General features: G+C 42.2%; 1 protein-coding gene across 1 annotated transcript in view; it reads left to right on the top strand.

Annotated features, from left to right (window-relative positions):
- The window catches only part of CLMP (CXADR like cell adhesion molecule), a 77,816-nt gene that overhangs the window by 2,927 nt on the left and 49,489 nt on the right, over nt 1-25,400 (top strand). The window lies entirely within an intron of this gene.

Raw genomic sequence — 25,400 nt, 5'->3', positions numbered from 1 at the left:
CAACACGCTAACCTACAGTTCAACCGGAATTATGATGGATTAGATACAGTAACTTAAATGTTAGTTCATGGACAAAACAAATGTTTCTGTATCTGTGAAAATATTTTAAATCCACCAAAACAAAAAACCCTCATATACTTATTTTTTCTTTAACCATTTACCCCTGTCAAGCCATAGCCTCGTTGCCACAGAAGTTAATGCTTACATTCCTCCCCATGAATACTTCATGCCACACCTGCTACTGACATTTCTGTGGTAGAAAAGTTTTACTATTAAGATGTGAGTTTTCATGTGTCCTTTATAGATGGGCAAAGTAACAAAACAAAATTGGTCCCAAGACCTGCCTTACCCTACTGTCCTGGGGATGCTGCCGGAAGAGGACTTCACTCTGTGCCAGTTTTCCCTTCCTCAGAAGACAGCGGTTGCAATATGTTCTGTGAATATGGTAGTCACCCTTTCATACAGACAGCCCATTATTGAAAGGGCCTTTCTATAGCTTAGGTATCAAGATTCTTTTGGACATGGGTTGTTTCTACATCCTAAAGGGAAACCCTGAAACAACTCTTATGTTGCTACTTCAGTGTTTCATAGCAATGAACTAGAATAGTCAGCACCTTATGGAATCAGTGGGCAATTTAGTGTGGTGGGGTTGGGCTAGGATTAATTAGGAATAGTAGGGCATTTAAGTAACCTCACCTCTGAAACCTTGTTTACATACAATCTCGTTGGCCCCCTGGATGCATTCCCTCCATCACTGCACAAAAACAGGGGGTAATTCCTGTCCAACACACAGGGGTGTGGGGACAGAGTTGGAGATAAATGCTCTAGGGAGAAAAAAAACTTGCAGATGTCTGTCCCACTCTAGCATGGCTCTGCTGAACAGAATTCTGCAGAGCACACACCAAGAAAATCTCATTCTGCTGCCAGGGTTACCCAGTGTAATTTGAGTAAAGTTTCATTTGCCTTTCCCAGACATTCCACCGGCTGTGGTCCATAGCATATATGACGTTAAGGAGGTATGGCAACCTGTTGCTCTCCAGATGTTTTGGACTCCAACTCCTACAATCCCTGACCATTGGGTGTGCTGGCTGGGGCTGATAGGAATTGTAGTCCAACATCTTCTGGAGGGCTCCAGGAAGTAAGTTGCACTGAACTCAGTGGGACTTGCTTTTAAGTAGATGTTTTTATGATAAGGCTGTGAGACACATTTAGAGGGTGGAAAAGAACTTTAAGTCTGTAAACAGGATTTATATATCACCCTTTAAAAGTAGTCCATCCAACCCTTTAAGTAGCATGATGGAATTGTTTGCTGAAGAATCCTAGGTTCAAGCATTTGTGCTCCTGAGTGGCCATGGATAGAATGCCTTTCTTATGTTTACGACGTCATCTTTTAAACACTTTATCATGTGATCCTGTTGTTACTGGAAAGAATCATAGGATCAGCAATACTAACAGCCAATTCATACAACCATTATCTCATTATGTTAGTATCGCTATTACTGTTGTGGTGGTTATTAATAATAATGAATTTAACCCACTTCTAAACTCAAGTTCTCAAAGCAGCTTGTAAAGTTAACACAAGCTGATGTTTTCTTCAGATTCTGCTATGTTGAATGAGTCTTATGAATGCTCCAACACATACCTAGATTTGAGCATGGAGATACCCTGGAGACATTACATCTGAATTTATTTGATTTTATACCCTGCTCTTCAATTCACCAGAACTCCCACAGTGGCTTACAAATTAACACACACACACACACACACTTAAAATTCATACAGTGACATTAAAAACAAACACAGAGGGTCATTGATTATGTTTGGTGAATCTGATGTTCTGGCTTGAATCTGCATAACTTATTCCAGTCAGAGAGACTCCCCACCCCCGGTTGCAGAACTTGGAACTTAAGTGCAGAATTACACACACACACACACACACACACATACTGTATTTTGTCTATTTCTCAGTTCTGTCCATCTGATAATGTATGTAACAAATGAATGCTTGTTGCTTTATTTGCTGGTATTTTCTTCTGTATCCAGTTCTTTACACTGCTGATGAATTAGGGTTTGCTCTCCAGCCAGCAGGATGTGCTTGTAGCCATTTGGCTGCAAGTATGTAGTTTTATTAGATCTTGTAAAACAAAGTAAGGTCAGATAATATGAGAAGTGTAGATGGGAAACTTGTGGAAAAAGAATTATAAGCCCTACAGGCAATAATCAGAATTTCCTTGCCCTCAGTGCTGAAGCTATGAAGCAATGCTCCTGCAGGGTCTGTCTTACACATGACATTTCCAACAAAGGTGTTGACTGGATTATCCATAGTTAAAGATTTTCTGGCACTTGCTAGTTTCTATCATCATCAATGCAGTTGGATTATTATATATTCCAGATGGAGGGGGCAGCGGCAAACAGCCTCTATAACAAAACATGGTGCTCTAGGCTTCAAGGATGTTCTATTCATCCCCAGAGTTTGGACATGTGTTCACTAAGTTTGGGAAAAGATCACAAGTACACCCCATTTAAATAGTGGTTTTATAATCCAAACTCAAAACACCAAGGTTGGCAGCAGCTATTTAGAGAAAGACTCCAAAACAAAGAACATTGTACTTCACTCTTGAGGCAACGTATCACGCAATAGAATCTCAGGAGACCTAAAATGAAGACTGTTTCAACAAGTGTTGCTTCCAGTTTCTTGTATTTCTCATCTCTAGAAATCGAGTAAAAGTACTAAAGAATACAACGTATATTTGGTTTTAAAATGATTCTCTTGCACATTTTATTGTACATATTCATAAATGATTCATTCTAGACTAAAACATGGTCTTGGTGCCATTTGTGAAAGCGTCCCTGGCCTTCTCCTTGGAGCATGTATACTGGTACTCTGCTCTCCCATCCTGTGAGTCCCAGGCATAGCTCACACATATATATGGCATCCTTGATTCTTATTGGGCCTCCAGATACAACATCAATTAAGAAACAAAACCTGGATTCCCTTCTCTGGCTGTTCCTTATCCTTAGGACAAACATCCAGAGAGGAGGGTGGTATTCCTCCATTCTGTGCATATTTATGAGATGTGCACTGACTGCTTCATAGAGCTCATTCTGCTGAGGAAATTTTTTTAAAGAGCCTTTATAAAAATTTAAAGGCCATGGAAATGTTTAATGCAGAACTGAAATCTCCATCAGAGCAAGGATGCAGAGGAATAAACAGCACAAAAATATATCTGCTATATCAAGGAGAGCCTCGAAAATCAAGCAGAAACATATATAGCCAAGCACTCTTTCCTCCCCACTCTACCCACAATGCAATTTAAAAAAAAAATCACCAGGTTTTCAACCTTGAAGGCAAATCACTTTGTGACTTCATTGTTTAAATTTAGGGGGTGGGGGGAGAGATAGTTAGACTTCAAGCAAAAGCCTCAGAGCCCAGGGACTGTCACTTTGGATTACTTCCAGTGCCACTTCCAATTATTTCCAATCACCATTCCAGACACAAAAGGGAAATGGAGCCAGATTCTCCAGCATTGGTTTTTTTTTTTCTCCCTGAACAAAAGGACCATTTACCGAAGTGCTCCTGAGAGGGAGTTATTGGGAATAGATTCTTTTGCAGGGTGTACCTGGGATAACAGAGAACAAAGTCAACCAAGAAAGATGAAACTAAATGGGGATAGTGATCATAGCGTAGGGTTTGGAGTTTCTAAGCTGAAGAGCCAGCGCTGTCCGAAGACGCTTCCGTGGTCATGTGGCCGGCATGACTGAACACCGAGGTGCACGGAAAGCTGTTACCTTTCCCGCCAAAGCGGTACCTATTTATCGACTTGCAATTTCTTGCTTTCGACCTGCTAGGTTGGCAGAAGCTGGGACTGAAGACGGGAGCTCGCTCCGTCACGCGGCACTCAGGTCTCGAACTGCTGACCTGCCGACCTTCCAGTCTTCAGTTCAGCGTCTTAACCACTAAGCCATCCTCTTATATAATGTGCTCGGTGTCCTGAGAGCAGGGCAGGGAGAAGTTTTCATGATCCACCAGTGGACCACAAGACATATTTTGGTGGAGCGCTGGCCAATTTCTGGTGGTCCACCTAGTGCCTGATGGTTGCTGGGATTCTTCAAAGAATGCTGAAAAGGGTAGACCTTCCATTCACTCAGCTAGCAAGGCATTTCTTATGCTCTTAAGTAAGAGTACATATTCAGGATCACTTAACACAGATTCATTATGCCTTAAGTCAGGGGTGCAGAACCATTTTGGGCCTGAGGGCTGAATTGCAATCTTGGAAGGGTGCCGGGGACTACATTCCAGAGGTGGGTGGGGCACAAGATGAAGGAGCATGGCTACAGTCAAAGGGACAGAGCCAGTGGGGGCAGGGCCTAATTAAAAGGCTTCTTAAGGGATTCTGAGTGCCTGCTCAGGATCTCTTAAAGCCAGGTACTCTCACTTTGTAAATTAAGTCTCACTGGCAGACTAAGGGGGGAAGGGGGTTCCTAAAAAGAAAAAAAGTAAAGTCTAAAGTCAGCCAGCCCTTCCTTAGAGGAGCCGAATTCCAGAAGAATTTGTAGCAAAATAAAGAGTGCTGTGTCAATTTACAGACAAACTGGCTTCACTGTAGTACAATCCTTTGCAGGCAAGAGCTTACTTCATCAGATGCGTTCTGACATCTTTCATTACGCAGCATCAAAAACGGTTAACATAAGACTAGTGCACTGCTTGCTTTGTAGTAGTTTTCTGTGGTTCCAAAACACAGAACCACTTCAACAGCAGCCAACTCAATGAATTCACGGCTTCTGCTTGCACGATTCCACTGATTTTAATCAGTCCAAACATAAAAGAACAATGACCCAGGCTTGGCTCCTGATGCTTTTAGGTGCTGCATCAGGCAGAGTTTGAAGCAAGCTGAAACCTGCCAGGAGAGCTGGAGACAAGAATTAGCTAATGATGAACTGGGAAACTTAAGCTGAAGGAATAAAGACAGAATTCTACCTATTTATCACCTCTCTTCTGATAGCCTGTGCTGGTGCTGTCATTTGCTTCTATAAATCATCAAACTAATAAAAATGGGTGAGAGGGTGCCGCTTCAATATTTAAGCCTGATTCTGCATTCTACTGCACTTTAACAACATTTTCACATGGCACAAACAACCTGAGAGAAACACAAATGTGTTCTCTTTAGTCCAGGATGTGAAAACAACCCTTGTGGTATGCCAAAATAAGTGCATCCCAGCTGCTGGTTGACAGGTTAAGTAAAGTTCACTCTTGGGGTGGGGGGGGGGGGTAGAATAAAGTCTCCATGCACTCATTCCACCCTGCTTGCCATTTCCCCCCTATGTTTTATCAATCCATAAGCCACAGATTCAACAAACAGGACTCAATGAATACAGCTATTTTGACCCAAAATGTGAGAAAGGCCCTTTAGGTATCACAACATCCGCTTGCTGTCATCTGTTGCGAACACCTAAAACAGTGCTAGACTGCCACATGGGTTATTCTTAAGCTTTGCTCTGACTGGCACCAGCAGCCTAATTCAGGGTTTCAGACAGGAAAAGTTAAATGGATTTTGAAAAAGTATTTTTCAGTCTCCCACTGTATGAGTTCAGGATTTTGGATAGCAAAATGGACTAAACAGAGAGAACCATTCCTAGGAGATATTAGATTGCTGGAGTTAACTTTTAAAAGCAAGGGACATGGTATATTCACATTTGTCTCGTGGAAGTAGGGTCATGCATTGGCTGAATGCCTGAGGCATGGAAGGCTCACATCAGCCCCTAAAGGCACTTCCAAAAGCAACAGAAGGAACATTTTAGCCCATGATATATCACCTCTGAATGTTGTTAATGCAATATGGAAAGGAGATGAGAGACCTTTTTTGAATTAAATGTACATTTTGTTCAGTATAACTAATTAGTCTTAAAACATGCAGGAAATTCAAATATCAATTTTACAATCACTTGCAAAGCCTTAAGGACTCAATTCAAGTTCATCTAAACTCATTATATACATCAGTCTGTCATTTCTTAGACGGAACACACATATAGTCTGGGGGAAAGGGAATAAGCTTCAGCATCCCAAAGCACAGTTTTCCCATCAGTGACCTGAACTTCAGTGAAGCTTAGGATAGCAGTAGCATGCCCAGGGCATTGCTAAGAACAAAGACTCCTCTAGCACCTTAAAGACTAACAGATTTATTGTGGCATATGGTTTCAGGGACTAGAGGACCCATTGTTATTAAAGCTGCTGGTTAACTAGATTTACAGAGAATTCAAAAGAGGATTGAAGTTCCAAGGGTATGAAGTGAAAACCATTACAAGAAAGATGGTGCTGAAAATACTAGTCATTACAGAAACACAGTGGACTGATATGCAAAAGACTGAGGACTCCAAGGTCACTTGCTTTGAAGCTAATGATCCTGTGATGCACATTAATACTCCCACTAATTACTTGGACTCATTCTCCAATTTAGCAATGCCCTGGGAATGCTGCTGCTATCCCAGGCTACTGAATGCATATCCATTAGCAAGTGAACCTACTGAAAGAAACCAGGATGCATCAATTCCTTGCTGCAGGTTTTCCCTGGCTTATTACTGAGGCTTTTAACCATTTGTGGAGGACAGGCATTTACAAAACAATTTCTAGATTAGCAGGGACTATAGCATTATCATAAAGAACACATTGTCGGACACTATGTGCACTGTCTGTTTTCTCTGTTTGTGCACACTATGTGCACAATCAGAGAAAAGAGGCTAGTAGCATATTCCAAGCATCTCCTTGCCCTGGAGATAGAGATAGATAGATAGATAGATAGATAGATAGATAGATAGATAGATAGACAGACAGACAGACAGACAGACAGATATGAATTGAAAGTTATTACTCATTCCTAAACTCATAAGTATCATGACCCATCAAACTCCCATCAAGCCAAAAACAACGTGAGAAGAGAACCCAACCCCTACGGTCCATTTATTTCTAAACCTCTGTACTGTACCCTAACCTGACTCTCATGATGCAGCAGAAAACCACATTCCTGTTTCAGCCTTGAACATCCCTGTCAGGAGGCAGAAGTGTCTTGCAGACCAATGGCCTAACAATCAGCGGGGGGTAGGTGGATGGGAGCCATAACCCGAGAAATCAATATACCTTATTCTCTTCACTGTGAACTTGGAAGAACTGGAGGATTTGACTTGGCACTGCAAAAGTCTCTCTGGTCATTTTGTATATATAGGCTTTCCAAGACTAACCCACTTCTAATTTATTCATTCTTCCATTTTCCTACATGCCCCACACCCCCGATATTCACATATTAAAGTTCCCCCCCCAACTGAATTAAGTTAACTGAAGCTGCATTAATAGTCTCCTTTCTGTCTCTGGATAAGCCTCACATAGAAAAGCTGATAGGAGACAAACATAAGAGAAAGAGGGTTGATGACATTCATGCATGAGGAAGGATTTATTTAACTGGCCTGTTAAATAAATTACTTGAGATGCCAATATTGTCTGTCTTCTCTAATGGTGAGGCACTAAGAGATGCAACTGTTCCCAAAGCTATTCAACTTGTCTATAAAAGGAACAGGAGCTTTCTTTAAGATGAAATATTGCAGCAATAACCTCCTTCCACACTACAGATCCAGACTAAAACTGAAGACAATAGTTTGGAGGGTTTCGCCCCAGAGAGTTGAAGGTGCTATGGTAGTGGCATGAGGTGAGCACATTCATCTTACTCTCCTGTCTGTTCACATTTTTGTGGCGGGTTTGTAGTGCTCCCAAAGCATACAAAACCTATTTGACCAGGGACAAGAGCAGAACTAAAGAAATGTGTACACCTCAGGAAACCATGGATTTCTTATACCACCTGAAATTCTCTTTAAAAACCATTTCCTGTCTTCAGATGAACAGGTTAACAAATGCCATATTATATCTTTACTTACTCTTAGGAACTGTAGTGAGTGAATCCCTGGAGCGGAGCAGTTACTATTAATTTATTTATTCCCACATTGTTTAATCTTGTCCTTCTTCCAAGAAGCTACAGGTAGCATACAAGGCTCTTCCTCACCCCTTTCATCCCAACAATCCTGTGAGATATGCTTAGGCTGAGAGATAGTGAGAAGTCCAAGGTTTTCAGTGGGCTTCATGGATTTGAACCCAGGTCTCCCTGGTCCTACTTCAACATTCTAACCATTGCACCTCTATGCAGAGATTTTTTTAAAAAAACAAAACAAAACCCACAAACCAATCCAAGCAACTTGAGGGTCAGAGCTGGCAAGCCATAACTCTCACTCAACCTCACCTAGACTTCAGCCTCAGCATGAGCCTGCTCTAAATCCAGAAGTGGTCACAGTAAGGCTGCAGCAATAATGCCATAATCCTGTACCAAGTGAGACAGCTATGCTCTCTCCAGATCCAAAGTTTGGTTTTGTTATCATCTGCATAGGGTTTAAGTATATGTGTGTGTATGTATGTATGTATGTATGTATGTATGTACAGCATTTATAGGCTGCTCCACATCTAAACAGATTCCAGGGTGGTGAACAATAAAAGAAAAAATGATAAAAGAAATAAAACACCATATTGAACATTGTTATTTTTAAAAACAGAGACCCGATACACACTGTGGCTGGTCAGTCAAGGAAGGCTGCCTGGAATAAAGCTGTTTTCAGGAGGTGCCAGAAGCAACCCAGTGTTGGTGCCTGCCTTACCTCCAGAGGCAGGGAGTTCCATAGAAAGGGGGCCACCACACTGAAGGCTCTGCTCCGGGTGGACTCCAATCAGGCGGAACCATTCCATAGGTCTGTGCGGAACCACTGCATGGGATTGGGAGCGATCAGGACTGGCCCAAAACATTTTCCTGTCTGATGCTGTCTGCCCCATCCCACCCCAGCTCATCTGGAGAAATGAACAAAATTGGCAGCTGAACGTTACTTCAACACTGGCTGCCTCTACTGCATCTGAAGGGAGCAAGGTAGCTTAGGGGTGCAGGGCAGGCTGTGTGCTACGCATATAGCTCAGCCTTCCAAAACCTTGCCTCGAATCCCTGCCCTCCAAGATTTTCTGCCTAATGGGGCACTTCACTCTGCCTAGTCCTCAGACTGGCTCTGAGAGGGAGCAGAGGTGTGTGGTACTGGGGGGGAGACAAATGGCAGGCAATTTGGGAGGAGGGTTCCTGCACTGCAATATAGGGGGTGTATTCCCCTGTCTCCTTTCCTCCGAATCTTCTCTTGTGGCACTCAGCCTCAGCAACTCTTGAGGCTCCTATCTGCTTGAGGCCAGATATTTCCAGACTGCAGATGCATCATGTCACTCGGAAGAAAAAAGATCTACCCCATCTGGGGCAGCCTCCATGTAATATTTCTGGACCATTAATGTCCCGATGTAGGAATCTGCAACATTGCTATAGTTGTGTTTTGAAGTTGGTACATAAGAAGAGCCATGCTGGATCAGACCAAGGGTCCATCTAGATCAGCATTCTGTTCACACAGTGGCCAACCAGCTGTTGACCAGGAACCCAGAAGCAGGACATGAGCACAACAGCACCCTTCCACCCATGTTCCCCAGCAGCTGGTGTACATAGGCACACCGTGTCTGGTACTGGAGGTAGCTCATAGCTACCAGGACTAGTAGCCACCGATAGCCTTCTCCTCCATGAATTTGCCAACCCTCTTTAAAAGCCATCCAAATTGGTGGCCATCACTACATCCTGTGGTAGTGAATTCCATAGTTTAACTATGCGCTGTGTGAAGAAATACTTCCTTTTTAAGTTAAGGCATAAAAGAACGATGGCGTCTGCATATAAGGGTTCTGTTCTTTTTAATAGTGATCTATAATATAGAGCAGGACATATAGCCAATGATATATTTATAAGATACAATCATTTCAGAACTGATAGGAAACCCTTAAGGAGGTTCTTGCATGGAAATAGGAAATTTTTACACATGACATTAAAGTGCTTTTCGCATTCTGAAATGGGAAGGTAATCTTTTGATTGTTAGAATGTACAAGAGATGGAAAAACTGCTTTCATTTGCTTTCTGTCCAGTGTTAACATCATTATATTGTACAAAAACCAGGAGACCCAAAGATAATTTTTACAGTTACACATTAACGTGCAGTATACGTCCTTGCTAATCCTCGTGGGAAGTATCCAATGTTAGTCCTACAGAGAGTAGATCCACTCTATGAATGAGACTTAAGTTGGTCACAACTAAATTAAGTTCCATTCAGTTAAATGGGTCTACTTTGCATAGGACTAACATTGGATATTACCCTGTGAGTCCAAAGGCTTCTCCCCTTACACCCAGCCTTGCAGCTCCTGTATGCTCCAAAATGTAAGGGAATGTGTTTTGTTGTTGTCAAACAATACCACTACTTTCATCTTAACTTAGCCAAATCTTGATTTCAAAGAGGTTCCTGTGCTGTTAATGGTCATGTGACAGGAAGACCTACGACTAGGGATGCTACTGAAACTCAGAATTAGGAAATTTGTTAGTAGAATCTATTATGCTCATAACGGGTACAGCTCCTGCATAATGGGTATGGATCCTAAAGTTCTATGTAACCAACTTTAGTATCTTCATTATTCAAACCATGATGGCTTAGAAATTCATACCTATGTTCTGTGCCTGGCATTGCCTGCATGATGAAGCAACTGAACTCCAACATTTCTGTCCATATCCTGATGTTGGTTAGTTTAACCCTTTGCTTGCTGAAAGAAATGTAAATGGCCCATCTGCAGTGTTCATGCTTGTGGAATGATATCACTTCAGCCTTTAGTTACTATTTTCCAAACCAATCAGTGTGAAAGTTTGGATTTGAAATCCTTCAACAAGCCACATAGATTAGCATTTACCCCTTGTTCATTGTTTCTATTAACTTTTCTACATGAGACTGTTAATCAGCTGTTAATCCACTGTCTCTACCTTCAGTTTCGTCACAGAATTGAGATCGGAGCTCCACGTGAGAAGTGTTTCCTTTCCTGCTTTTCCACTACATAACCTCTGGCTGGCACTGCGGTATAGAGGAATAGCACAAATGCACAAGCAGAAATCACACTTCCCTTCACTTTCATAATTAAATGCCACATTTTACCTGCTCCAACCCCTCCCCCCCCCCGCCCCCAAACAAACACAGAAAGTGCTGGTTAGACACAGAAGCAAAACTGGAGGGTCACAACGCCATCCAAAGAACCCATAAACAACCATGAGTAGGGAATGATGAAAACATGATAAATGCCTCATGTAGAAAAGCCCTTTCTCACTTGTGGCTTGGTTTCCTTTCTGTATCCAGCTAGCCACCAAGGCCATTTCTCTCTAGTATCAGACAAAATTTATTTTTCTTGTCTGGTTAGTAAAAGTTTACTTTAGATCTGGGGTGCTGCTGGGTGGCACTGTGAGGGGATACTGGAAAGGGAAACCAAGAAGGAGGAGGTTGGGAGAAGAATGTTGCAGCCCAGGGCAACTAGGAGGAGTTCTGGGCTTCGACAAATGGAGTCGAATGAACTCTTCTGCAGTTCCTACTTGTGCAGTCATGATACAGCCACTCCCTCCAGCACCAACGGCTCCATACTGACTGTAGGGTGGTATAGGGCATGTGAAAACAGCCAATTACAAACAGGAACATGATGTAGTGACACATGACATCATGATGCATAGCATGATTCCATACTACAGTTCCCAAGACACACTTTGTTGACACGCTTGCACAACAATTTGCATATACACAATGAGGAATGAAAAAGAATTTTAATCTGAGACTGGTCCAAGGAATTTGTAATTTGATGAGCAAATTATAATTTCTGTTGGGGATACGTCCGCCCATCACACCTCTCAACACATATGGCCTTGACAGTTGCAGTGACACTGGGACTGTTCACACAACACGCTAACTCACAGTCAGTGGTTGAGTGTTTATTGAACTGTGGTTTGTTTGTTGAACCCTGGGTTTATTTATTTATTTAATTTATTAATCGCCCATCTGGCTGGTCACCCAGCCACTCTAGGCGATGTATAAGCATATAATAAAACAGTTTAAAACAATAAAATTCTACAATAAACACATTTTCTAAAATACCCTAACCCACCCCAAATTCCTGCCTGAACAACCATGTTTTTAATGCACGGCGGAAGCTCATTAAAGAGGAGTTAGCATGTTGTCAGAACCCAGGAGTTCAACAAACAACCCACGGTTCAACAACAACCCACATTCAACCACTGTTAGCATGTTGTGTGAACCCAGTCATTGTCAGTTAAGTTTCAAATTCATTTTAAATACTTTCGCCTTTATTTTTTCTTATTTATATTTATAACAATACTTATAGGCCCCATGTTAGTCCAACAAATTAAATTTTTAAAATAATGTTCTACCTAATTTATTTTGTACAATACACCACCTGCAAGGGTCTAGCTGACTTTGGTGATCCTGTTCCATAATCTCTGTAGATCAAATAGGGCAAGAGTAATATAATTGTACAATATAACAACATTACACTTCCTGGCACTAACCAGGGCTACTAATTTACATCTGCAGCTAAATTATCTCCTCAAATTAACACATTTTATGTATGTGGCCTTTGAAGTGAAAAAAAATTAACATATAGCATAGCCCAATCTCCTTATCAGTGTCATTTAGGGAAGGTTTCAGGCAACATGTGATTTTTTTCCCCAGAAGTTCCGAAATCTTTGCTTATTATAAGGTATTATAAGAAATTCTCTTAACATGTGCTGCATTTGGAGCGGGTGGGGGGGGGGGTGCAATTTAATTTTGAATATATCCAGGAGGAGTATTTAAAATTTGCTGTGAAATTCCACCCCCAAACCTGAAATAATCCCTTATTCCTCATTTTCACAAGTTATAAATTTTTCCACAGCAATGAATTTTACTTTCAAATATTGTTGTTGTTCAGTCGTTCAGTCGTGTCCGACTCTTCATGACCGCATGGACCATAGCACGCCAGGCCTTCCTGTCCTGCACTTTCTCCCGGAGCGTGCTCAAGTCCATATTCATTGCATCGGTGATGCTATCTAGCCAGCTCATCCTCTGCCGTCCCCTTCTCCTTTTGCCTTCAATCTTTCCCAGCATCAGGGGCTTTTCCAGAGAGTTTTCTCTTCGCATTAGGTGGCCAAAATATTTGAGCTTCAGCTTCAGTATCTGTCCTTCCAATGAGCACTCGGGGTTGATTTCCTTTAGGATTGACTGATTTGACCTCCTTGCAGTCCAGGGGACTCCTAAGAGTCTTCTCCAGCACCACAGTTCGAAAGCACCAATTCTTCGGCGCTCAGCCTTCCTTATAGTCCAGCTCTCACAGCCATACATTACTACTGGGAAAACCATAGCTTTGATTAGACGGACCTTTGTCGGCAAGGTGATGTCTGCTTCTTACTATGCTGTCTAGGTTTGCCATAGCTTTCCTCCCAAGGAGCAAGCGTCTTTTAATTTCATGGCTACAGTCACCGTCTGCAGTGATCTTGGAGCCCAAGAAAATAAAATCTGTCACTGCTTCCATTTCTTCCCCTTCGATATGCCAGGAAGTGAGGGGGCCAGATGCCATGATCTTCGTTTTTTTAATGTTGAGTTTCAAACCAGCTTTTACACTCTCCTCTTTCACCCTCAACAAGAGGCTCTTTAGATCCTCTTCACTTTCTGCCATTAGGGTGGTATCGTCTGCATATCGGAGGTTGTTGATAATTCTCCCGGCAATCTTAATTCCGACCTCTGATTCATCCAACCCGGCATTTCTCATGATGTACTCTGCATATAAGTTAAATAAGCAGGGTGACAATATGCAGCCTTGTCGTACTCCTTTCCCAATTTTGAACCAATCGGTTGTTCCATTTCTGGTTCTTACTGTTGCTTCTTGACCCTCGTACAGGTTTCTCAGGAGACAGGTAAGGTTGTCTGGTACTCCCATCACTTTCAGAATTTGCCACAATTTGTTGTGATCCACACAATCAAAGGATTTAGCATAGTCAATGAAGCAGAAATAGACGTTTTTCTGGAATTCTCTTGCTTTCTCCATGATGCAGCGAATGTTGGCAATTTGATCTCTAGTTCCTCTGCCTCTTCGAAACCCAGCTTGTACTTCCGGTAGTTCTCGGTTCGCATGCTGCTGAAGCCTAGCTTGTAGGATTTTGAGCATCATCTTGCTGGCATGTAAAATGAGCGCAATTGTGCGGTAGTTTGAACACTCTTTGGCGTTGCCCTTCTTTGGAATTGGAATGTAAACTGACCTTTTCCAGTCTTGTGGCCACTGTTGAGAGTTCCACATTTGTTGGCATATTGAATGCAGCACTTTAACAGCATCATCTTTTAGGATTTTAAATAGCTCGGCTGGAATACTGTCATCTCCGCTAGCTTTGTTGTTACTAATGCTTCCTAAGGCCCACTTGACTTCACTCTCGAGGATGTCCGGCTCAAGTTCAGTGACCGCACTATCATGGCTATCAGGGACATTCAGATCTTTCCTGTATAGTTCTTCTGTGTATTCTTGCCACCTCTTCTTAATCTCATCTGCTTCTGTTAGGTCCCTGCCTTCTTTGTCCTTTATCATGCCCATCTTTGCACAAAACGTTCCCTTGAGATCTCCGATTTTCTTGAAGAGATCTCTAGTCTTTCCCATTCTGTTGTTTTCCTCGATTTCTTTGCATTGTTCATTTAAGAAGGCCTTCTTGTCTCTCCTTGCTATTCTCTGGAACTCTGCATTCAGTTGGATATATCTTCCCCTTTCTCCCTTGCTTTTCGCTTCCCTTCTTTCCTCAGCTACTTGTAAAGCCTCATCAGACAGCCACTTGGCTTTCTTGCATTTCTTTTTCTTTGGGATGGATTTCATTGCTGCCTCCTGAACAATGTTACGGACCTCCGTCCATAGTTCCTCAGGCACTCTGTCTATCAGGTCTAATCCCTGAAATCTATTCCTCACCTCCACTGTATATTCATAAGGGATATGATTTAGGTCATACCTGAATGGTTTAGTGGTTTTCCCTACGTTCTTCAATTTCAGCCGAAATTTTGCAACAAGAAGCTCATGATCTGAGCCACAGTCAGCTCCAGGTCTTGTTTTGACTGACTGTATAGAGCTTCTCCATCTTGGCTACAAAGGACATAATCAATCTGATTTCGATATTGACCATCTGGTGATGTCCATGTGTAGAGTCGTCTCTTGTGCTGTTGGAAAAGAGTGTTTGCTATGATCAGCGTGTTCTCTTGGCAAAACTCTATTAGCCTTTGTCCTGCTTCATTTTATACACCAAGGTCATGCTTGCTTGTTATCCCAGTGATTTCTTGACTTCCTACTTTAGCATTCCAATCCCCTATGATGAAGAGGACATCTTTTTTTGGTGTTAGTTCTAGAAGGTGTTGTAGGTCTTCATAGAACCGATCAACATCAGCTTCTTCGCCATCAGTGGTTGGGGCATAGACTTGAATTACTGTGATGTTGAATGGTTTGCCTTGGATTCATACTGAGATCATTCTATCCTTTTTGAGATTGTACCCCAGTACTGCTTTTCCCACCCTTTTGTTGACTATGAGTGCTACTCCATTTCTTCTAAGGGATTCTTGCCCACAGTAGTAGATATGATGGTCACCTGAATTAAAATCACCCATGCCTGTCCATTTTAGTTCGCTGATTCCCAAGATGTCGATGTTCAGTCTTGCCATCTCATGTTTGACCACCTCCAGCTTACCTTGATTCATTGATCTGACATTCCAGGTTCCTAAACAATATTGTTCTTTACAGCATCAGATTTTCTTTTCACGTATACTTTCAAATATACTGAGCTACAAAGAATAAACCTATATGCGTAAGGGTTAATTATCAGAAGACTTTTGATCAATAGTTGGAATTCTCCCCCTTAATGGGAAAAAAGACCCTCAAAGGTGGCCAGATTCAGAACTGAGCTGAACCCTAAAAGACAATGAATGTATGTTAGCCGCATATTCTGCATGTTGAAAGGAGAACCCTCCTTGTTGCTTTAAATCACCCCGTTTTATTTTTCTGTGTCATCACTGTCAGTGCCTATAAGCTTCGACCAAAAGAGGCCATTCTGCCCTCTCAACTTAGGGTGGGAGGAGTGGGTTGAAAATGAGGAATCCCCTTCAGCAAGAATGTGGCAAGCAGCTCATATGTTAAAATGAGGGAGGAAGAGATGGGTGGAATGGAAAGTTTCCTGAGTAGGTATGATGCTTAAACACAGCCAGTGTGGTATAGTGGTTAGAGGTTTTGGACTAGGTCTAGCCAATAGGGCTGTTCACACAACACACTAACCCACACTCAGTGGTTGAGTGTGGGTTGCTGTTGACCAATGGGTTAGCATGTTGTCTGAACCCAGGACATTTTCCAAAGGATGGCTTGTTAACCATGCAGTGTGGCTTGTTAACCACCCTGAACAACCCAACAACGAACCATGGGTTCTCAAGGTGGCTTGTTTGAAAAAAATAAGCCACAGATGTCATACACTGAACATAGAACAGCTTTGGAATTTCTCTGTAGAAATCTCGAAATCTTAAGACTGCCAAGACTCATTCTTGATTTTAGTTGTGCTGTGAACTGTTGTCAGAGATAGACAAATAAAAACCCTAGATCCTAGTACAGTAAGCTTATCCAGTGAACAGTAGTTTCTGACCAGTCATGTAACTGAGCAGGTAGCTGTTATTCATGTATTATAAGCACTTGCAATTTGAAACATCTGTGTTTGTTGTGCACTGAGACACTACAATGTAACAATCAATGGTATTTCTGAATACATTATGAAATATCTGTAGAAGATTGTGGAAGGAATAACAGGGTATTTATTAAGAAAATGTTCCATTAAATTCAGTTCCATTTAGTTGCCATTAAAAATAAGGAAATGTCCTTAAAAATTAATAGTCAATGGAGATAATAAGTGTTCAAATCTCATCTGAAAGCAGCAAAGTATTTCTCTCAAAATAAAATTCCTCCACCATCCTCAGCCAAGTAATATCTTCATTTGCTTTTCTGGAACCTTGTGTAGAAGATATTTGTTCATCCTTCCTTCCTGAAAGCCTATTTCCAAATCCTCAAGAAACAGAATCCAGATGTTACAATCTGGGATAAAAACGTTGTTTTGAATGAAATGCCTTGAACTACAGCACCACTAAAAAGTCATAAAAAGAAAAATCTGGCCGTTTGCAGATTAAAAGAAACTGAAAGTGTCTTGGCATAGGATCAAGTCTATGGAGCAATGCAAAGATGTCTACCACACACTTGGCACATCTCAGTCAAAGCAAGATTTTCAAGAATAAGCTCTCTTCTATCTACAGCTTCTCTATAAGACTTCTGATCCATTTTAAAAAATCAGGAAACAATGAATCTTATGCAAGGGAAACTATTATTCCCATTTCATCTGAATTGTTCTTAGGAGAACAATTTCCTCATCTGGATATGCCACATGCCATGAGGATTTTACTTGTAGGTACAAGAACAAATGGGATCTGAACAGAACACGCTAAGGCTATCTCAGTTCTTTCCTCCCACCCACACTGCTCAACAAGGGAAAATAAAAAGAAATGTCAAAATGACAAGTATAACATGGAGAGTACTTTGGCATTGCCAGGTATCCCATTTTCCAGAAAATTATGCTCGCTCCATGGAACATCACAATTTCAGAGTGTCCCTTATACAGCAATGTCTAGTCACTCTATAATGTTTCATCAAAGCCACTTTGGCTAGAATTAAACTGTCCCCATTGCAGAAAAGGTTGCAATAACAAGGCTGAAGGCCAGATCAAAAATTCACTGAAAGGACATTGGCTAAGAACCCTTAGTTCTCTTAATAGAAATAGTATGGCTGACAATCACTTAAAGAACATTTAGCTGCTTAAACTTCTGCTTTTAACCTATTAATTGATTAAATAAGTTTACAAATGGCCAAAACATCAATAGATGTACTGAGGTTTAATAAACGGTCACAGCAGCCCACTGTCAAGGACAGGCTGCAACTCAGATACCGGGAAGGCAGATGAAACGAAGGGCGGATAGAAATTGAAATGAGGCAGTTATGGGGCAAGGCGGGGCAAGGCATGTACAAATCTGCATTGCTACATGTTGTGAGAGTTGCTTAGACCACAATTAGCCTAAAGGGAAGAGTTTTCTGTGGCTTGGTGCCTCTCCATTAGTTTGCAACATTCAGGCTTGGGGCGAACTGATAGCACTCAGATCCTTGTGCCGTGAAGCCTAGTCTGACTGGCTAGGGATGTACGAAAGTCACTTACCTTTTCGAAGGGTGACATTCACGGTGTGGGGGAGGCGCTCCGTCCCTCCCCCCGAAATTCTCTCTGGCCGGCTCCACTCCATGAAGATTCCGCAGAACCGCTGGCCAGGGCCGCCTGCAGCCAGACATCCAGCCGCTGGACAGCCTGCAGGGACGCAAATGGCGGCTGCCATAGCTGCCGCCATTTGTGTCCCTGTATTTTGCCATGATAGGCTAAGTAAATATTTACGTAGCCTATCATGGCAAAACACACACAAAAAAACAGCAAACGCAAATGGCTACAGCGGCCGCCATTTGCGTTCCCTTTTTTTGCCGTTTTAACCGTTTTGCCGTTTTAGCCTACGTAAATATTTACGTAGGCTATTACAGCAAAAAAAAAAAAAAAAGGAACGCAAATGGCGTAGTGGCCACCATTTGCGTTCCCCCCCCCTTTTTTTGGCCATAATAGCCTACATAAATATTTACGTAGGCTAAAACGGCAAAAAAAAAAAAAAAGGAACACAAATGGCGGCCGCCGTAGCCGCCACCATTTGCGTTCCCTTAGTTTTGCCATGATAGGCTACATAAATACTTACATAGCCTATCACGGCTTCCGCAGGGATGCAAATGGTGTTCTTGCATTAGCTGTGATAGGCTACGTAAGTATTTACATAGCCTATCATGGCTATATGGAAGAAGCGAATGGCGGCTGCAGACGCGGCCGCCATTCAAAAGTCAGCGCAGACGGCAGCAGGTAGGTGCTCCATTCCGGGCCCATTTTGCGGGGTGGGGGGGCAGGGGGGCTTCATTCCGCCACGGATTTTGGGGGGCCGAATGCACTGGCATTCAGCCTCACCAAGATCCATGGCGGAATTCTCTGACATCCCTATGACTGCCTAATCAAAGGCTCAAAGCACAGGAGACAAGGTGCCAAAGGCTGGCTACTAGGAGCCCTGATTCAAAACCCACCTTGGTGCTAATGTACATGTTCATTACTTGCTGTCAGGAATTGCAACACAGAAACACTTTACCAGCTATTTTCTCAGATTTTGTAACATCTTGGACGTATAAACTGGCAGTACGTAATAGAGAGTCATTTACCATGCAGTGTGTTCCTGGAATAGGGGGCTACACCTGTTTCACTTCTGCCCTAAATATAGATACAGATAGCTGCCCTGTCGCAATTGTATTGTCTCTTCTACAAGTCAAGAGTTATTCCAAATTTGGGTTTTCTTAGAATTCAGAATTTTACTTGCTTGTTTGCTCAGAATACTCAATGTACACATCTTCAAATATTGCCCGATTGTTAGGCTTAGAAGATATAGGGGAGGCAATGGCCATCTAATTCTCTCAGATTTTCAGAAATAAAATGCCTTAACCATGCCAGCTCTTTTTAACCTAGACATCTCAAACTCTTTCTTTTTGGCCACAGATCCCCCTTGCTAAGCCTTTGATCTGTGCTCCTCAAGTTCAGGAATGTGTTTACTTTGTAAAGTATAGCAGCTGTTCTTTTCTTTCGCCATTCATATTACTAAAGTTTTTTACCTCCTACTTCCCAAGCCTCTTCCCAAAAACAGAATAGCAGCTAATTCCTGGTTTAATAAAGTTGCAGAATGCCACTGGCAGATGTTTTGAGGTTTAGATTTGTAAGAACAGAGAGAGCTAAAGAAGTCCACACTTGAACAAAGAGCATAAACCTAAGGTACCTTGTTTTGGTTCCAAAACCTTGAAAAATTGCTGTGCTCTCAGCAAGGTGAAAAAGGAACAAGAAAACTACAAGTATGGTTCCTCAGAAGTTAACTACATTAATTTCAATAGGTCTTACTCCCATGGGATCACAACCCTAATCTTTCATATATTTGTGTCTCCATTCTCCTGAAGAGCCTCAGAGCTATGTCAGCCCCAGTGCTAATACAACATCTTTTGTTTCTATTTTAATTGATATCCTACTTTTCTTCCAGAAGTCACTTAAGGTGGCTCGCAATATAAGGTAACAAGCCCACTAAAATACAATAGCCATACGAACAACACATGAAATAGATATAAATTATATGAACTAATCAACAACAAGAACATCAAATTAGAACATCTGACAATATAAGAGAGCCTTGTTGTTGTTCAGTCGTTCAGTCGTGTCCGACTCTTCGTGACCCCATGGACCATAGCACGCCAGGCCTTCCTGTCCTGCGCTCTCTCCCGGAGCGTGCTCAAGTTCATATTCATTGCATCCGTGATGCTATCTAGCCAGCTCATCCTCTGCCGTCCCCTCCTCCTTTTGCCTTCAGTCTTTCCCAGCATCAGGGTCTTTTCCAGGGAGTTTTCTCTTCGCATTAGGTGACCAAAATATTGGAGCTTCAGCTTCATTATCTGTCCTTCCAATGAGCACTCAGTGTTGATTTCCTTTAGGATGGACTGATTGGACCTCCTTGCAGTCCAGGGGACTCGTAAGAGTCTTCTCCAGCACCACAGTTCGAAAGCATCAATTCTTCGGCGCTCAGCCTTCCTTATAGTCCAGCTCTCACAGCCATACATTACTACTGGGAAAACCATAGCTTTGATTAGACGGACCTTTGTCGGCAAGGTGATGTCTCTGCTTCTTACTATGCTATCTAGGTTGGCCATAGCTTTCCTCCCAAGGAGCAAGCGTCTTTTAATTTCATGGCTACAGTCACCGTCTGCGGTGATCTTGGAGCCCAAGAAAGTAAAATCTGTCACTGCTTCCATTTCTTCCCCTTCGATATGACAGGAAGTGAGGGGGCCAGATGCCATGATCTTCGTTTTTTTAATGTTGAGTTTCAAACCAGCTTTTGCACTCTCCTCTTTCACCCTCAACAAGAGGCTCTTGAGATCCTCTTCGCTTTCTGCCATTAGGGTGGTATCGTCTGCATATCGGAGGTTGTTGATAATTCTCCCGGCAATCTTAATTCTGACCTCTGATTCATCCAACCCGGCATTTCTCATGATGTACTCTGCATATAAGTTAAATAAGCAGGGTGACAATATGCAGCCTTGTCGTACCCTTTCCCAATTTTGAACCAATCGGTTGTTCCATGTCTGGTTCTTACTGTTGCTTCTTGACCCTCGTACAGGTTTCTCAGGAGACAGGTAAGGTGGTCTGGTACTCCCATCACTTTCAGAATTTGCCACAGTTTGTTGTGATCCACACAATCAAAGGCTTTAGCGTAGTCAATGAAGCAGAAATAGACGTTTTTCTGGAATTCTCTTGCTTTCTCCATGATGCAGCGAATGTTGGCGATTTGATCTCTAGTTCCTCTGCCTCTTCGAAACCCAGCTTGTACTTCCGGTAGTTCTCGGTTCGCATACTGCTGAAGCCTAGCTTGTAGGATTTTGAGCATCACCTTGCTGGCATGTGAAATGAGCGCAATTGTGCGGTAGTTTGAACACTCTTTGGCGTTGCCCTTCTTTGGAACTGGAATGTAAACTGACCTTTTCCAGTCTTGCGGCCATTGTTGAGTGTTCCAGATTTGTTGGCATATTGAATGCAGCACTTTAACAGCATCATCTTTTAGGATTTTAAATAGCTCGGCTGGAATACTGTCATCTCCGCTAGCTTTGTTGTTACTAATGCTTCCTAAGGCCCACTTGACTTCACTCTCGAGGATGTCCGGCTCAAGTTCAGTGACCGCACTATCATGGCTATCAGGGACATTCAGATCTTTCCTGTATAGTTCTTCTGTGTATTCTTGCCACCTCTTCTTAATCTCATCTGCTTCTGTTAGGTCCCTGCCTTCTTTGTCCTTTATCATGCCCGTCTTTGCACAAAACGTTCCCTTGAGATCTCCAATTTTCTTGAAGAGATCTCTAGTCTTTCCCATTCTGTTGTTTTCCTCGATTTCTTTGCATTGTTCATTTAAGAAGGCCTTCTTGTCTCTCCTTGCTATTCTCTGGAACTCTGCATTCAGTTGGGTATATCTTCCCCTTTCTCCCTTGCTTTTCGCTTCCCTTCTTTCCTCAGCTACTTGTAAAGCCTCATCAGACAGCCACTTTGCTTTCTTGCATTTCTTTTTCTTTGGGATGGATTGAGTTGCTGCCTCCTGAACAATGTTACGGACCTCCGTCCATAGTTCCTCAGGCACTCTGTCTATCAGGTCTAATCCCTGAAATCTATTCCTCACCTCCACTGTATATTCATCAGGGATATGATTTAGGTCATACCTGAACGGTTTAGTGGTTTTCCCGACGTTCTTCAATTTAAGCCGAAATTTTGCAAGAAGCAGCTCATGATCTGAGCCACAGTCAGCTCCAGGTCTTGTTTTTACTGACTGTATGGAGCTTCTCCATCTTTGGCTGCAAAGGAGATAATCAATCTGATTTCGATACTGACCATCTGGTGACATCCATGTGTAGAGTCGCCTCTTGTGCTGTTGGAAAAGAGTGTTTGCTATGATCAGCATGTTCTCTTGGCAAAACTCTATTAGCTTTTGTCCTGCTTCATTTTGTACACCAAGGCCATGCCTGCCTGTTATCCCGGTGATTTCTTGACTTCCTACTTTAGCATTCCAATCCCCTATGATGAAGAGGACATCTTTTTTTGGTGTTAGTTCTAGAAGGTGTTGTAGGTCTTCATAGAACCGATCAACCTCAGCTTCTTCGGCCTCAGTGGTTGGGGCATAGACTTGAATTACTGTGATGTTGAATGGTTTGCCTTGGATTCGTACTGAGATCATTCTATCATTTTTAAGATTGTACCCCAGTACTGCTTTTCCCACCCTTTTGTTGACTATGAGTGCTACTCCATTTCTTCTAAGGGATTCTTGCCCACAATAGTAGATATGATGGTCACCTGAATTAAATTCGCCCACGCCTGTCCATTTTAGTTCGCTGATTCCCAAGATGTTGATGTTCAATCTTGCCATCTCATGTTTGACCACCTCCAGCTTACCTTGATTCAATACTGGAGTGGGTTGCCATTTCCTTCTCCAGTGGACCACATTTTGTCAGAACTCTCTGCCATGGCCTGTCCGTCTTGGGTGGCCCTGCACGGCATAGCTTATGGCTTCACTGAGTTACGCAAGCCCCTTCGCCACAACAAGGCAGTGATCCATGAAGGGGATAAGAGAGCCTATCAGAAGATAAATAGTTTTCCCCATTCAAGGCTGAACTTTGAGGGTCTCATAGTAGGGCCATCACAGAAAATCTGGCTATAATGCTAACAGCTGTTGGTCTGAGTCTTAACATGATATCACAAGAAGAAGAGGTTTCCAAGTCAACAAGCTATTAATTAATACCCGTTCTTCTTGACTAGAGTAGCCAAAAAGAACTAGATAGTGTGCTGATCATATCACGCTTTTGTGATATGTGTCCTGTAGAATATAGAAACCAATGTGCCTTTGCAGCATCTGGGCATTTATTATTATGAGAAGTGATTGAATGGGTACTAGTCCCAGCCAATGTACCTGCCAGTCCCTCCATTATTTAGAAATAAAGAGAAATTTTGTAATTAGCATCTAATGCATTAGTCAGTTTTTAATTAATGATACACATGATTCAATATGTAGGACAGTAAGTAAGCAAATCTTCTAGTGAGATGGATGTATGAAGCAGGGAAATGCAGCTCAAAACAGAATGAGAACTATCACATACGCTTACCAATTTATGTTAATCAAAAGTCAATGCTGTGCCAAATTTTCATGAGATTTGTTCTTTGCTGCAAAAGCTGCCATTTGGGGCTGTGTGGTAATGTTTGCAACAACCCCACCACCACCACATTCTACTTTTCTACACATTTATTCATGCCTGTTTGCAGTCATACTTTGGGGGGCACTCCCTCCAGCTGCCAAGGTGACCGGGCCAATATTCCCATGGATTGGCATGCACATCCCAATTAGGGTAATGTAGTGCATCCAGATGTGGATATTGTTCCTCTGCACTGCACTATTTGATGCATTTTGATGTGCATCCCAAAGTGAAAGAGGATTAGCCCTGTTGTCTCAGCAACAGGGACACATTACTTCGTCATGTGCAAAATCTTTACAACTTTCCACAAAAAAAGATACTTCTAAAATCAGCATAGGACCAGGTTACCTGAAAAGCCACCTTCTCCTGTATGAGCCTGCCCCAGGCATTGAGAACCACTAGAGATGCCCTTCTCTGTCCTGCCAACATCTGATGTGCGCACAGCAAGAACTCAACAAAGGGCCTTCTCAGTGACTGCCCAGACTTTGGAATTCTCTCCCAAGCAAGGCTCATCTTGCCCCCTTGTCCATGGCCTTCCATCAGCAGGCAAAACCCTTTTTATACAGGTGCTTTCCCTATGGACTTGCTTGTTTTTCTCTGCAACTTTGTCTTTTAAAGGTATGCTATTTTAATTCTGTATTAACTAGCTGCTGTTTTATATGCTCTTATCTAATTTTTAGACCATCTTATATTGCTTATTTGTTGTTTTTAAAAATATTTATTGTGGATTTTGCTATTGTTAGCTGCCTTGGGCATTTTTTAAAAAAGAAAGGTGGGATATAACAGTAATATAAAAATAAATACAATAAAATATTAAAAATGGATGAAAAGCACAGTGCGGGCTCATATTGTGGGGTAGCTAAAAATGTTTATAAAACAGTTATTTTCCCTTTCCTTCCCCCCACCCCCATTTCAGCTCAGCCTTAATTACAAACATGTAAACTTGCTGGAGTCTGCTTTCCATTCATTATAGGTTTCTAAAGCTGTTCTTAGTGTAAAAAAATTTACGCATTGCTATATGAGGTAGACAGAATGCTAAGAACACATGGACTAAGTTTGGGGTTTATGTGATCTCTAGGTTCCACTCTGATTGGCTGAGTTCATCAGTCTTCCTTGGGGTACAGTAGATTTAATGCTCTCCTCCCAGCTGTCTCATAATGCAAAAATCCATAAACAAGTGGAGGTTGGCGTGTGGCGTTTTGCTAGGGAGCTTTGTGCCTGAAGAGTGCCAGGGTTAGGGGAAGAGGTTCCTGCATTAAAACTCTGGCATGGATTTCTTTTCAGCTTGTTTAAATAACACTGCTGTGCAGAGTTTAACTCCAGGGAAAAGAATGTGAACTGTTTGGGACTGGAGGTTTCTCTAGGCTATGGTAGCTGTCAGTTGTATATACACAAGCTATATCAGAACGAGACGCCTTATTTCTCTTGGCAGCTGTGTATCTTTCACCTGATTACCATTTATAGTAAATGCTTTTTAATGAGTGCTGATGTGCCTGGGACTACGATGACGCAA

The sequence above is a fragment of the Heloderma suspectum genome, chromosome 6 (genome assembly GCF_057233095.1).
Source record: "Heloderma suspectum isolate Gila_16-S chromosome 6, 16-S_ref, whole genome shotgun sequence".
Lineage (NCBI taxonomy): Eukaryota > Metazoa > Chordata > Lepidosauria > Squamata > Helodermatidae > Heloderma > Heloderma suspectum.
Note: the sequence above shows the minus strand (reverse complement) of the source record. Positions and strands in the feature narration are given on the sequence as shown.